We start from the raw sequence: 13724 nt of genomic DNA, 5'->3' as shown, positions 1-13724 counted from the left end.
AATATTTTTTTAATCCTTTTAAATTTTATCTGATTGTACATTTTTTGGATTAGTTGATGTTCTCCTTATATTTATCTTGATTGCTGTTGTAGATTGTGGCTAAAAGTTGGAGACCATTGTATTGTTTTCTACTCGTATATTAAAATCATCTACACTACAAATACATATCTTCTTCTTATGGTATCATATCCCTGGATGGTTCTTTGCCAATCTGGCTATGTTCTGCCATTCAGATCTCTCTTGTGTCCTCCTCCTCCACTCTCTTTGTGCATGGATTTCAGGTCGTCTTCAATATCTTCCAACCATATCGTTCTAGGCCTTTTTTTCGGTTTCCTGTCGGCTTCTATTGTAATATTCTCTTTGTTGTGTTTGCATCTTCTGGTCACTGGACATGTCCCAGCCATGACAGTTTTTGACTTTTCACAAATCTTACAATATCATATACTTCATTCAATTCATTAACCTCGTCGTTTCTCCTGATTCTTCATGTGCCGCCGTCATCTTGCACCAGGTGATATACTTTTCTTAGTATCTTTCTCTCAAATGTTCTGAGTTGGACTTCATCTTTTTTCGTAATTACCCAGGTTACACAACCATAGGTTACTACGGGTCTAATCAATGTTCTGTAGATAGTCATTTTGGTTCCTTTGTCTAATAATTTCGATGTGATCAATCTTTTATTAGTATAGTATGTAATACACTACAAAAGTATATGTACTTTCTAATTGATTTTAATTTTCCTATAATATTTTAACAGTGGATTTTTCTACATTTTCGATGCATACGAGACCTTTTGTGTGTAAATGTGTAGAACCATATATTTTTTAGCGGTAGTGTATTGCTAATATCAATTTTTGATCAAATTGTCTTCTTATGGATGTCTTCTTAAAAATTTCTTTTTTGTCACTATATATTATTATTCCCCAAAAAATTTAAAATTTTGGATTAGTATTGGTGCTGGCAACGGACGGAATGCATTGCAATGAAACCACACACTACGTAGTGTATTGTGTAGTAAACGTAGTCACATGCGTGTTTCTTAATAAAATAAAATAAAATGAAATAAAATAAATTAAAAATAAAATAAATTGAATTAAAATTAAATAAATGAAAGTAAAATAAAGCAAATATAATTTAATATAATTTAGTTTCATTTAATTTAATCTACGCACTCAGCGATGGTTTTTAATTTATTTTAAATTAAATTAAGGTACTATTAGTACACTTTAGAAGACCAAAAATAATAATTTTTTTTCAAAAATTTTTTCTCAGAATCTATATCAAAAATGAACATAAAACTTTTTACATATTAATATCTAACTCTTAGTACAAACAATATATCTTTTTTCATTTATGCACGTACAGTAATGTAGAGGGCGCAAAAGTCGAGGCCTCGAAAAATGATGGCGGACAGTTAATCTCAGGATTATCTCTCGGGATATCTGAAACAAAAAAATCGTACTGCATTTGAAAAAGGAGGGTTTCTTACGTAACAATTTACCACAATTTGACCAAAAAATAAAAAATTAATATTTTTTAACCATGAAAAACTGAAAAAAACGAGCGATTTTTTCAAAAAAAAATTTTAATTTCCGTCAAATCTTTTTTTGCGGAATTTTTCACTAACGGTGGTAAATTGTCACGTAAGAAACCTTCCTTTTTTAAATGCCGTACGATTTTTTTATTTCAGACATCCCGATCCTGAGATTAACTGTCCGCCATCGGAACTACTTTTTTTCGATTCCTCGACTTTGGCACCCTCTACAATATTAGTGTACGTGCATAAATAAAAAAAGATATATTTTTTGTATTCCTAAGAGTCAAATATTAATATGGAAAAAGTTTTATGTTCATTTTTAATAAAGGTTCTGAGAAAAAAAAATCTTGAAAAAATCCTTATTTTTGGTCTTCTAAAGTGTACTAGTACCTTAAACCCATCGCTCCTTGCTTAGACGATAAGAAAGCTATGCTATCCTGGGCCTCTTCCGGATTGCCAAATTCCCTCTTTATATGTCAGTTTTTATAAAAGTTCCAAAGTTCTGTGACTGCTTTGACTTTGCTTGATCCGTCTTTTGTACTCTTGGACAACCTCAACTAATACGTTCAGTTGTGTAATTAGGAAACTTATTTTTACTGTATGGTTATTTGTACCATTTTAGATGGTTTACCTTGCATCGCTCACTGATGATTCGATCTCGATCATACTGTCGGTGCTTAACAATCCCGTAAACAATTACTTTACCAATACTACTAGAGTTTTAATATTTCCAAATGAGCATACTTCTAATAAAATTTAGTTTTGCTTTTAATTGTATACTACGTACAAACGACTACTAAACATTTGGATTTGCTGATAAGTAGGCGGGTTTATTGTAAGATAAGGTAAGTAGCTTTAAATTATAGTGTATTATAGGTTAGAATCGTTATTTTACTAGTTTCAAAATGATAAATCGGTTGCACATGTGTGTCCATTTTAACAAGATTAAAGAAATAAATATAGTTAGTATAGAGCTCAGCCTTGACTCTTTTGAAATAAGGGCAATTCTTAATATTTTAAGCAACAATAGAGTTGGTTACCGATATACAAAAATCAATAAAAATATATGTATATGATAATGCAACATCGCAAGTAAAAACAGAGACAGAAACAGAGAGGAGTTAGAGAGGAACATTCTGTCTCACTCAAGCAACTTGCTTTCGGTCTAGAAGATATGTTTCAAATTCTAGAGTGGACAATAATGGAGTAACGATAGACGGCGAAAACCTAAACCATACGAAAAGAAATACGATTTAGAATAAGTCTACCAAAAATTAAATATCTAGCAAACGAATCCCTAGATATAACTGAGAATATAACTCTGGACGATAACAATATAGAAAAGGTTGAGTCGTATATACTTAGGACAAAAATCGAATTATCAAAGCATAACATAAACTACAATCACAATTAAGATGCACTAGAAATAAACAAACCGAGACACGTTAACTGTTACAAGGAGCACTCCTGAATCATGATTTACAATGTATTGGGACCGTGCAAGTTCGGCAAAGCGACCTCTATTTCTACGCTCTGTACTTTTATTCGCACTTTTAATTATATTGGCCAATTATATTAGTCCTGGTTGCTGGATAATTGTCAAGACCATAGTCCAAAAAAATAATAAGAAGAAAAAAATAAGATGCAGGTTATGTTTAGCAAACCTAAACAATTGTATGTAGTAAATAAAATCCGTTATTAAAATGCAGTATTGCAAGCAAAATACAATTAATTAAATTTACCTTTATATAATAATTGCATATCATATCAATATTGTGGAGCAATATATAATTTTTCTAAGTCAATGACAGAAGGTATGAAATATACGTCAATTTGACAATTTCAATTGACAATATGAATTATTTAAGATAGTTGCAATATTTATCCGCGACTCGCGCACGGTCGGTTCTCGTTTCCCTTTCCAAGTACTTGCACACCGCGAATAAACTTTGTAAATCATCATTTGGGATTTACAATATATATACTGTTATGATCTGCTTCTTATTAATTATATATTAATTATTATTTATTTGATTAATTATTTAATTGTCGCAAATCATACATAAAAATGAATAAAAAATCTCAGGGTGCCTTTTTATACTATTAAAAAAAAATCTAAATTATCTCACGTTATACTTATCTTCTCTCGTGGGTTCAGTATCTCTTAGTTGATCCTAATCGGGATAAAATAGGGAAAAGAAATAAAGCAAAATATTAAAATAAACATACAGAATTGTCTTTTATTTATCAAAATCAATACTCTAAAATCTATCAAATCTAAAACCTGTGGACACAGATGTCCGAATGAAATTTTTACCACTTAAATTTATTATAGTTAAAAAAAACAATTTATCGGTTTGTTCCCGATGACTTAGGTAAAACAAACTAAACAAAACAAATTTATGTATTCGCAAGATTAGCTATACTTCCTATTTACTTTTAGAAATATTGGAATTTTAATTCATATGCTTTTACTCAAAATTTTAGTTTCCGAACATAAAAATATCTTTCATATAAGTTGACTGACCTTTTTCTTCACTCACTCTGATGTCTTCTCGTGACCCAAAAACGGCTCTCCCTCGTTGACTATGTTAATGGCTACTCATCAAAGCCCTCTCCGTTCTCCAGCTTCAAAACTATCAGCATACCAGCACCAATTCTCCAACGAGCCAAAGCCTCTTTTGACCAGTACTCGATTCACACAAACTCCAAAAATTCTCTGCTCTCCTTCTCACAATAATACAGAACCAAAGAGGTATTTCGTCTCAATTTGATCTGTCTCTCGTTCCACTTTTCAGCACTATTCTCCACTATCAAACAACCACTGGTACTTGCTAACTACTTATCCACGAAAATGTCGAACTGCTCCTCAGCGATGCCAAAAACATAACTTCTTGTTCAAGCTCACTCAATCATTCAAACCACTTTTCCCCTTCCAAATTGCCAAGAATCAGAAACATTTCTCTTTTCCATTCGACAAACAAACAGTCATTTTCAAAATTATTCCGACCCTCCTAATTACTTTCGGGGAACCCTACAACATTTACTCGGTTTGAAACAAAGATATTAAAATTCCAAACTTTCTTTTAAACCATTTTTCTAGAAAATGATAATAACCTCTACCTGTGGATTCTATAGTTCCCGTGATAAACAATCTTTTTCCATTTTAAATCTAAATACATCGTCCTTTTCACTTTAATTATTCACAAAAGTCTTTAATGGTTCATCGAAAAGCTCATTAAAAAAGAAATCCACTTACATCCAAACTAAATTCTAATAAATATTTACAGATCAATATACAGGGTGTATTAAATTTATGTGCCCTCGTTATTTAAAAAAATTTTAATTTAATTTTCATTTTGCCTTTGATTGATAAATTGAAAACACAATAATACATTGTAAATCATGATTCAGGAGTGCTCCTTGTAACAGTTAACGTGTCTTGGTTTGTTTATTTCTAGTGCATCTTGATTGTGAATATAATATAAATGCTGATTTAAATAGAAGATGTTCCTTGGCATGGGCAGTATTTGGAAGATTACCAACAGTAATCAAATCAAACTTACCACATACTTTAAAGGCAAAAACTTTCGATCAGTACATATTGCCGATTCTGACATATAACTGAAACGTGGGCTTTTAACAACAATATCGTCAACAAACTTCAAGTGACGCATAGAGCTATGAAACGGAAAATGCTCAACATTAACCTTTAACTACACGCGCTGGCGTATTTTGTACGCCAGATATAAGAATTCTACTGCAAATATATTTAAAAATTTTATTTTTGACCTTGTGTATGTCTCTAACCTATCACTGGAATGTGCTTTACAATTTGGTTTTAGTTTCGTTATAATCGGCGTTCTGGGAAGATCGTAATTTACAGTTTATTATTTGTTGTTTCCGGTGGTGGACAATATGCGCAACGATTATATTAATATTAGTAATATAAGTGGATATTTCAATTGTTTTTTAGTCATTATGGCACAAAATATATTTTTCTTTATAAACAATACTTTTCTCCCGTAAAAATCACATTTCAAAAAAAATTTTCATTAGCAATTTTATTTATCATGGAATCCAGTTATTCCATGATTCCAGTTATAAATCCCAATTGGCTTACTGAGAAGGAACTCCAAGTATTCACTGATACTGAATAAGGTTTATAACAAACAACTAAGTGTATTTTTTTCAAGAAAAAATAAGCAAATCCGTTGTTATTGTGTATTTTCTTGTGGCGTATAAAGTACGCCACGCGTGTAGTTATGTGATAACTTGATGCGCGGGTAGTTAAAGGTTAAGCTAAGCGATTGCAAATCCAATGAAGAAATAAGAAAATAATCAAAAGTAACATCAAGCGAATGGCTGGTCACGAATGACTGCAAAATACAACGAACAGAAATGAATGGATACACCTATTACATCCGACGATGGATGGAATAGCTATTGATTATCTAGAGATTGGGGGCCCTCAGTGTTGTAAAGCTATAAAACTTTTTCTCTTATTCTAACAAGTATCTCTTAAGGCAATAACAAAAAGTTGACTTTTTTGAAAATTCTACATCGGCCTTACTCTTTGTAATATCTAACAAAAAAGAAGAGGTAGCCTTTAAAAATATTTTTGAAAATAAACGGAAATCCAGGCTCTGCATATTATGCACTAAGATTTTAATTTAACGTAAGTACAAAAACGGATCAATTAAAAATGTAATAATTTAAAATTTAGACGGTAATTCTCATTTTTTTTATGTATGAATTCAGTGTTTTTTTAAGACCTTAATTGACTTTATCTAATAACAAAACCAACACTGCGTTGAAGGTGCGTCTTCTAAATACAAGCCTGTAAAGTTTAGCAATGATTATTTTGTTTTTTATTTTGCTTATTTATGAATTTTCTTTTTACTAACGATAAAATTTCTCAATTACCTAATCTATATCTTTAGTGGTTCCATGATATCTCAATGCAACAGTTCGTAACCCGACAATTGGTAACGGTGTCAGCTCGTAACGGCGACACTTCGTAACGATAGAATTCGTAACGCCTTTTTTTACGTAGAAACATTTAATTTTTTTTTAGCAAATTCAGTACAGTAGAACCCCGATTATCCGGGTGCGGATTATCCGTGCTGCGGATTATCCGTGCTATGATTTTCTATTACTCAAGTTGCGTTTTTGAGGTTTTATCAAAATAGCGTCATCGTAAATCCCTTGACGGAAACTCTATATGACGAAAGAGAGACTCATAATGAAAGATTTATTTTGCTCTGTTATTTTTTATGGTAGGTACATATGTATGTGTATTCGTACATATGTATTATACATAAGAAATACATGTTCGGATTATCCGTGCTTTTCAATTATCCGTGCCACCCTTCGGTCCCGAGGAGCATCGATAATCGGGGTTCTACTGTATTACTTAATTTATACAAAAATGCATTTTGCCTAGATTCCTATACTAAAAGTAATGGTACGTTTTCTAAGACCACTTCTTTTTAAATATACTCGTATTTCACACATATTTTTGCACATTATACAGTAATGAGCGCGCTAATAACCGGCAAAATAACGCAAAAGATGGAGAACATAATTACATTGTGAAATAAAAATAGATTAAACTAGTAGAGGTGGAAATTATCGATATAAACATATAAATTACCTAATTGATGGATTCGACCGTTACTTGATGGAAGTTCATTTTATATAACAATAAAACACTAAAAACGTTTGTTTTCTATACTTCCATAAAATGTATTACAACTATGTGACTACAGCTGTTTCGGCAGAGTGCCTTTCTCAAGTTACTTGAGAAAGGCACTCTGCCGAAACAGCTGTAGTCACATAGTCACAATAATCGCTGTAATCAAGCGATAATTGTCGAGTAGACAAATGGGTGAGTGTAATTTTCGATATAAACGTATAAATTAACATTACGTGACATAGTTTCCCACCTTTAGACGTATCGGAGGAGTATGAAAACTGTCACTGTGACAGGAGAATCTAAAACACTTCTGTCACAGACATCTATAGTTGGGAAGCTATGTAATGTAATGTTAATTTATATAACAATAAAACACTGAAAACGTTTGTTTTCTATACTTCCACAAAATTTATTACAACTATGTGACTACAGCTGTTTCGCAGAGTGCCTTTCTCAAGTAACTTGAGAGACTTGTATTAAATTTTGACAGAAAACAATTTAATAATATTACCATTATAATGTACAGTCTATTTACCACTGTATTTGTTTTTCTTGATAAACTTTTATATGTGAAATTTCATTTCTGAAGAAATAATATTACAAAAATGATACATATATATGAAATATATAACTATAATTTTAATTTTCTCATTGTTATATAAATATAATAATAATAATGTTACTTCTTACTATAATATACAATATGTATAAAACTTTTTCTTCTTGCAGTGACTATTCGTTTTGGATTTCACATATAAAAGTTTATCAAGAAAAACAAATACAGTGGTAAATAGACTGCATATTATAATGGTAATATTATTAAATTGTTTTCTGTCAAAATTTAATACAAGTTACGTAAAAATTTTCCGAGCGCGCGGATTTGAAGCGAGCCGGGCGATTTGCAAAATTCGGCCGCTTGCAAAAGCACCGATTTTAGAAATAATTTTTAATAATTAAATGTAACTATATTTTATAATAATTTTTATTTTAGGATAATATAAGTCTTTCTTTAGTCAATGACTTTAAAATAATTTCTTAATTGTTATAAATAAAGGCACTACAATTTAAGAAAAAAAAACATTATCTCGGCTTCAGTTGGTTGTAGAAAATTTTTATTTTTTTATAAATCTTCGTTTCGTCTTCAGCCACAATAATCTGTAAGTTAGAAGCTCATAGGATGTACAGGGCCGCTTCAGCTCTAAATGTTTATAACGAAATTTGTCCCCTTATTTTCAAACCCAAAAATTATCTCGGCTTCAGTTTGTCGTAGAAATTTTTTATTTTTTTATAAATGTTTATAACGAAATTTGCCCCCTTATTTTCAAACCCAAAAATTAGAGGTTTAAAAATGTTTTACGCATGTATTTACATCAGAATACGAAAATATAACTCTTTATAAGGAGATTGGATGTTTCACCAACTCTTTACGATTTTTTTTTCAAAAAGTTATAGCCTTCGACATTTGACCTCTTGGGATAAATAATTTATAATATCTAAGCAACAAATTCATTAATCTGGCTTTACAATTTTTTTTATGTTTGGAATTGAAAGATCTTCATTTTAAAGCTTTAAAAAATAAAAAAATTATTTGTACAATAAATAATGCAATTGTAAAAAACGGCCATTTTGGACCTTTCGCAGCCTGTTTTGCAATAACCAATTAACGAAATTAAACTTACCATACTTCAAATTGTAGGTTTTTTAATTTACTACAACTTTCTATTAAAAAGTTTTTCTCTAAAATCAATATCCTAAGCTGCAAAATTAAAAATCATTAAAAATTGCAAATTTAACAAATGAAAATCGCAATAAAAAAAGCGCACAATATTTTTGGTTACATTTTAGTAGAAGTTGTTCCTGGCATCGTCCTTTACAACACCTGATAGGTGTTCCTGAATTATATCACGTTTTTTCACCCACAGCCTGGGGTAATACTTCAAGAGGAATCGGGAAATAATGTAAACAATTATTATAACTGTGTCTTTAATAATTATTAGTTTTTTTAAGATTGGGTTTTGTTGTATTGTCAAATAAATTGTTTAGATTATTTCATTCATAGGAGATTCTGACCAATAGAAAGCTACAGAAATAAAAATTAAACTGATTATTTTTTGATGATTTTAACTTCCAATCGTATAGTAAGATATTTGATCACGTGTTTAATTCTGTGCAATCAGATTAAAATTATACTGAGAATTATCTACTGTAGAAAATTACCGATAGAATTTTTTTAAGTAGATTGTTTCTGTTTAATGGCAACCAGTTTCCTAGTTTTGACAGCTGTCACATTTAAGAAAATATCCATAATATACGTATTAAAAAATAATCTTACGAATATCACACGACAGTAACAATAAATAAGAAAATAATGCTTCATTTTTACTCAAATTTGTTGTCATTGGACAATAGCCACTCGAGCCCTGCGGACTCTCGTGGCAGATAACAAATTTTCGAAAAACTGTCGCATTATTTTCAATTTATTCTCACTCTCTTGTGATATTATACCCGATAATGTTTGATAATTTCCCGTCGTCAAGTATATTACGTCAGATGCCCTTCGTTGCTATGAAAAATGCATTCAGTGACATTAATGACAATTAATGTTTTAAAAATTATAAAAGAGATGACTTTCAACCGTCAAATATTTATAACAACTGTGTGTTTAATTGTACTAATTTGTACTTACATAAATAAATTACAATAAAATTTTGGTTTTGAACAGTTTTATTCATGAAATAATCGAAACAAATTGCACTCGATCTCTAAAATTAATATAGAATTTTAGAACTCTTGTGCAATTATGTACCACTGAAAATTATTATTTCTTCATTTGATGGTTTCACTTTATTCGAGTAATTTTTTCCCTAAATTACACTCGTGCATCAAAATAATCAGATAATTTAGCTTTCAAGTGTATTGCCTTTTAAAAACTACTAGAGTTCATTTTCATATTTTGGCGAAAGAGCCCGACTCCGAAGGAGGAGCAATACGCTTTCAAGCAAAATTATCGATAATTTTGATGTACTTGTGTAATTACCCCCGCTAGTTTCCACCTTTACTGGTTTCATGTCTTTTTACTTCACAATGTATTATGTTTTCCATCTTTTGTTGTTTCCACTCTTAGGTATTTGTTTTTTAAAATGGTGTCGTTTAGGCGTCCGGGCGTTCTACTGGCTTTAATTATTTAGTCTTTTACCTCTTCTTCGATATTGTTGTCGGCTGATAGATTAATTCCCAGGTATTCGAAAGTCATTACTAGTAATTATTACTGTAATAAATGTATTTACTGTAATAATTACTTAAAAAAATATACATTACTAGATTATATTGTTTTTAAGACACAATTTTAAAAATCTATTTCTCCACTAAATATGAAATGTTTCAAAAATGTTTATCCTGATGCTGGTTCGTTACATAGATAAACGTAATTTCAATTTTAACTGTAATAAAATTTACCTTTAACGTTAACAAAACTAAACAGAATAATTCAATTTTGACGTTACGAATTGTATAGTTACGAATATTTATAGTTACGAACTGTCGCGGTTACGAATTGTGGGGTTACGAACTGTGGCGTTATTAGATGTCTTGTCACGATCTTCAGTTTTTAACGCATAATCGATCGCATGTAATTAAACTAGTGTTTATCTCTTCAGGTATCGTAATAAAGAGCTTCAAATACTACCAACTAACCATAAGAGATGGCTGTGATATGTTATGTTAAGATAAATCTATATAAACAATAAAACTATTTATTGCCGTTAGTTTTAACCTGTATTAACAAGTTGAAATGGAAATAATTGGGAATGCAATGCCAGTCGACACAAGTTTATAATTAAAAATGGTGAGCATGACATTTAGCTTTATATATTTTTAATATTTTTGCTTTGGTTTTGGTGAAATGTATAACGCATTTGGCAATGTTTAGTTTGAAAATATAAAACGTCTAGGATGTCAAAATAGGCTTATTGTTTTGATAAAGGTACACCTTAATTGTATTGTAAATTGTTTATTCTTGTAAATTAGAGTAGGCAGTACAATTGTATAACAACATGGGTTGTTATACAATTATTAAGTATTCATTTGTCTTTCTATTGGGTATTTACTTATTTTACAGCTATTTTAGCTGCAACAAATGTGTGTAATAAAGTCATACATCTACAATAATACCTACCAGATGCTCCAATACTAAAGTTCCATTCCTTCCCTCTAAACTCCTAAGCATAACAGGCAACGAACTTCCTGATGAGTACTGGAACGTCCTTGAAATAATCCCCCTAAAATATTGTAGGCAATAGCCTGCAATTGCCAAAAATGCTGATTCAACAGCCGTTCCTAAAAACAAAATACTTATACAAATAGTAACTGTGGAGAAAAATGTAAATGGTAACTAAACCAACTTCTGAACGAGTACTGAGAACTGAAAACCCACAACCTAGCATCTACCACAATCTTCCACCCCGTCACAAATGATCGTTTACAAAGCCCCTATCCAGACCCTTTTAACAAAAAAAGGGGGCAACCATACCTTGAAGACGCGAGAGCCTATAACGAGGTCGTCACAACGTGCTCTGCGTTCTGCTACTTCTTCAGCTCTTTACCTGATAAAAATTGAGCAGCCAAATAATCTATATTCTAACAGTGTATGGAAGTACTTCCTATCGATGTTCTTCAAATAGCGATATATCTTATATCAGCTTCTCGTTGACCTGAAGCAGAAATATTGTCAGAAAAGGCGAGCACGGAAATAGAGGGTTGTCTCTTAAATTATATGATTATTGTCTATTATTTAAATTATTTTCTCTGTTGTGGTAGTGTGTAATTTTGGTAGAAGAACACACTTTAAAGTTCGTTTGGAACTCTCAATAAACAAACGCCAGTGATCTGATGTCTACTCTGATATACCCTCTTTTTCTAACAGTCGTTTAATATTGTTACAAAAACCATTTTATCTTACTGAGAAAAAAACGGCAAAAGATATTTTTCTCTACTACGGTAGTATGTAATTTTGGTACTAGGATGAAGAATGTTCTTTGTCTTTAGTCTGGAGGCAAGCAACTCAGAAGATTTCTTTGGAAGGTTCAAATCTCTAATAAGATCATTTAGCTTGTCTTAAGTAAAGCGTTCAGGACGTGTTGAATGCCCTTCAAAATCACTGCCGCTTTCCTCAGATGTATTAATCTGTAGTTCGTCAGATGAAGGTTCGACTTTTCCTCTGCTAGAATATTGGAAAATGAGTATATATGTTCACGCTGATGTGGAATAGGTCTTATTGCTGAGTCCCGGTTAGGATAATATGTCCACTTATGTCGCTTGTTACTATTTATGGCCTTTACATTCACAAGACAAAAATAGCAATCGTCAAAAATGATTTTTTTGTTCCCTCCATACTATCGGAAGACCAAACTTCAAACATTTTCGTTATCCTTTTGTTCAGTGCAACAAGTTTTCAATACAAGTTTTGCACGTACATGTGGAAGCCAAGGATTACGTTGCATAAAACATCTGATGATTCACACAACAACGCCTGATTATAGAAGCCATGGTTTTCATTTGACAAAACCAACCTGCAACGAAAGTAAAGTTCAAACTAAATTTTGAATTGTCCAGCTCCTAAGATGTTAGCTTAATAAAATACGGCAATTTCAGAGAGAAAAATTTTCATCGAGAATCTTATCTCGAGTTTTCTGGATCAATTCAAAAAAAATTTAACATGTTAATTTCCCCAAAAAAGACAAAATGCATGGTTATAACAGCAAATCCAATCAGATGTAAATTGGAGCTGGAGGGTCAGATAATAGAATAAGTTATGGAGTTTAAATATCTAGGCATCACACTATCTAGCTATGGAAGGCTCAAAAGAGAAGTGGAAGATCAAGTGAATAGAGCAAACAGAGCCGCAGGTTACCTGAATGACACAATATGGATAAATAACAATATCGGAGAAAGAAATAAAAGGTAGAATTTGCAAAACAGTCATCAGACCAATAATGACATACGCGGCAGAAACACGACCCGACACAGAGAGCACAAAAATATTACTAGTACGTTCTTTAACGGAAAAATATTGAAAAACCTCTAAATTTTAAAGAAACGCTTGGATTGACATGAAATTTGGCATACACATAGCTAACAAGTCAAAAAAAAAAGTGATATTGTGCCGATATGTGCTTTTGTCCCCGGATTGGTTTTCACTCCCTCTTGGGGGTGAAAAAATATTCGTCCAGAGTAATTCCGGAAATGGATAAACTCACTAATTTTAAGTAACTTTTGTTCTATAGAGTTTTTTCATTAAGTCAATACTTTTCGTGTTATTTGCCAGTGAATGTGTTCATTTTTTCAACAAAATACCCACGCTTGTAGAGGGTTTTTCGCAAATAACTCAAATAGTAAGTATTTTGTCGAAAAAAATTCTTAGCAAAAATATAGCTTGTAGAAAATTTAAAAAAATGGTGTATATATCACGTCTCTATACCTAGTAGAACCAGA

The 13724-nt window shown here is 31.3% G+C and overlaps 1 protein-coding gene across 5 annotated transcripts in view; it reads left to right on the top strand.

Moving 5' to 3' along the window:
• LOC126885284 (kalirin) overlaps nt 1-13724 on the top strand; it is a 1143465-nt gene that overhangs the window by 1103954 nt on the left and 25787 nt on the right. Inside the window, exon 35 of one of the 5 annotated variants that reach the window (XR_007698367.1) lies at nt 10892-11079. The exons of the other annotated variants lie outside the window; for them this stretch is intronic. The gene's annotated coding sequence lies outside the window, so the exon portion shown is untranslated. The remainder of the gene's footprint in view (nt 1-10891; nt 11080-13724) is intronic. 5 annotated transcript variants of the gene reach the window in all.

Source organism: Diabrotica virgifera, chromosome 5, assembly GCF_917563875.1.
Source record: "Diabrotica virgifera virgifera chromosome 5, PGI_DIABVI_V3a".
Classification (NCBI taxonomy): domain Eukaryota; kingdom Metazoa; phylum Arthropoda; class Insecta; order Coleoptera; family Chrysomelidae; genus Diabrotica; species Diabrotica virgifera.
Note: the sequence above shows the minus strand (reverse complement) of the source record. Positions and strands in the feature narration are given on the sequence as shown.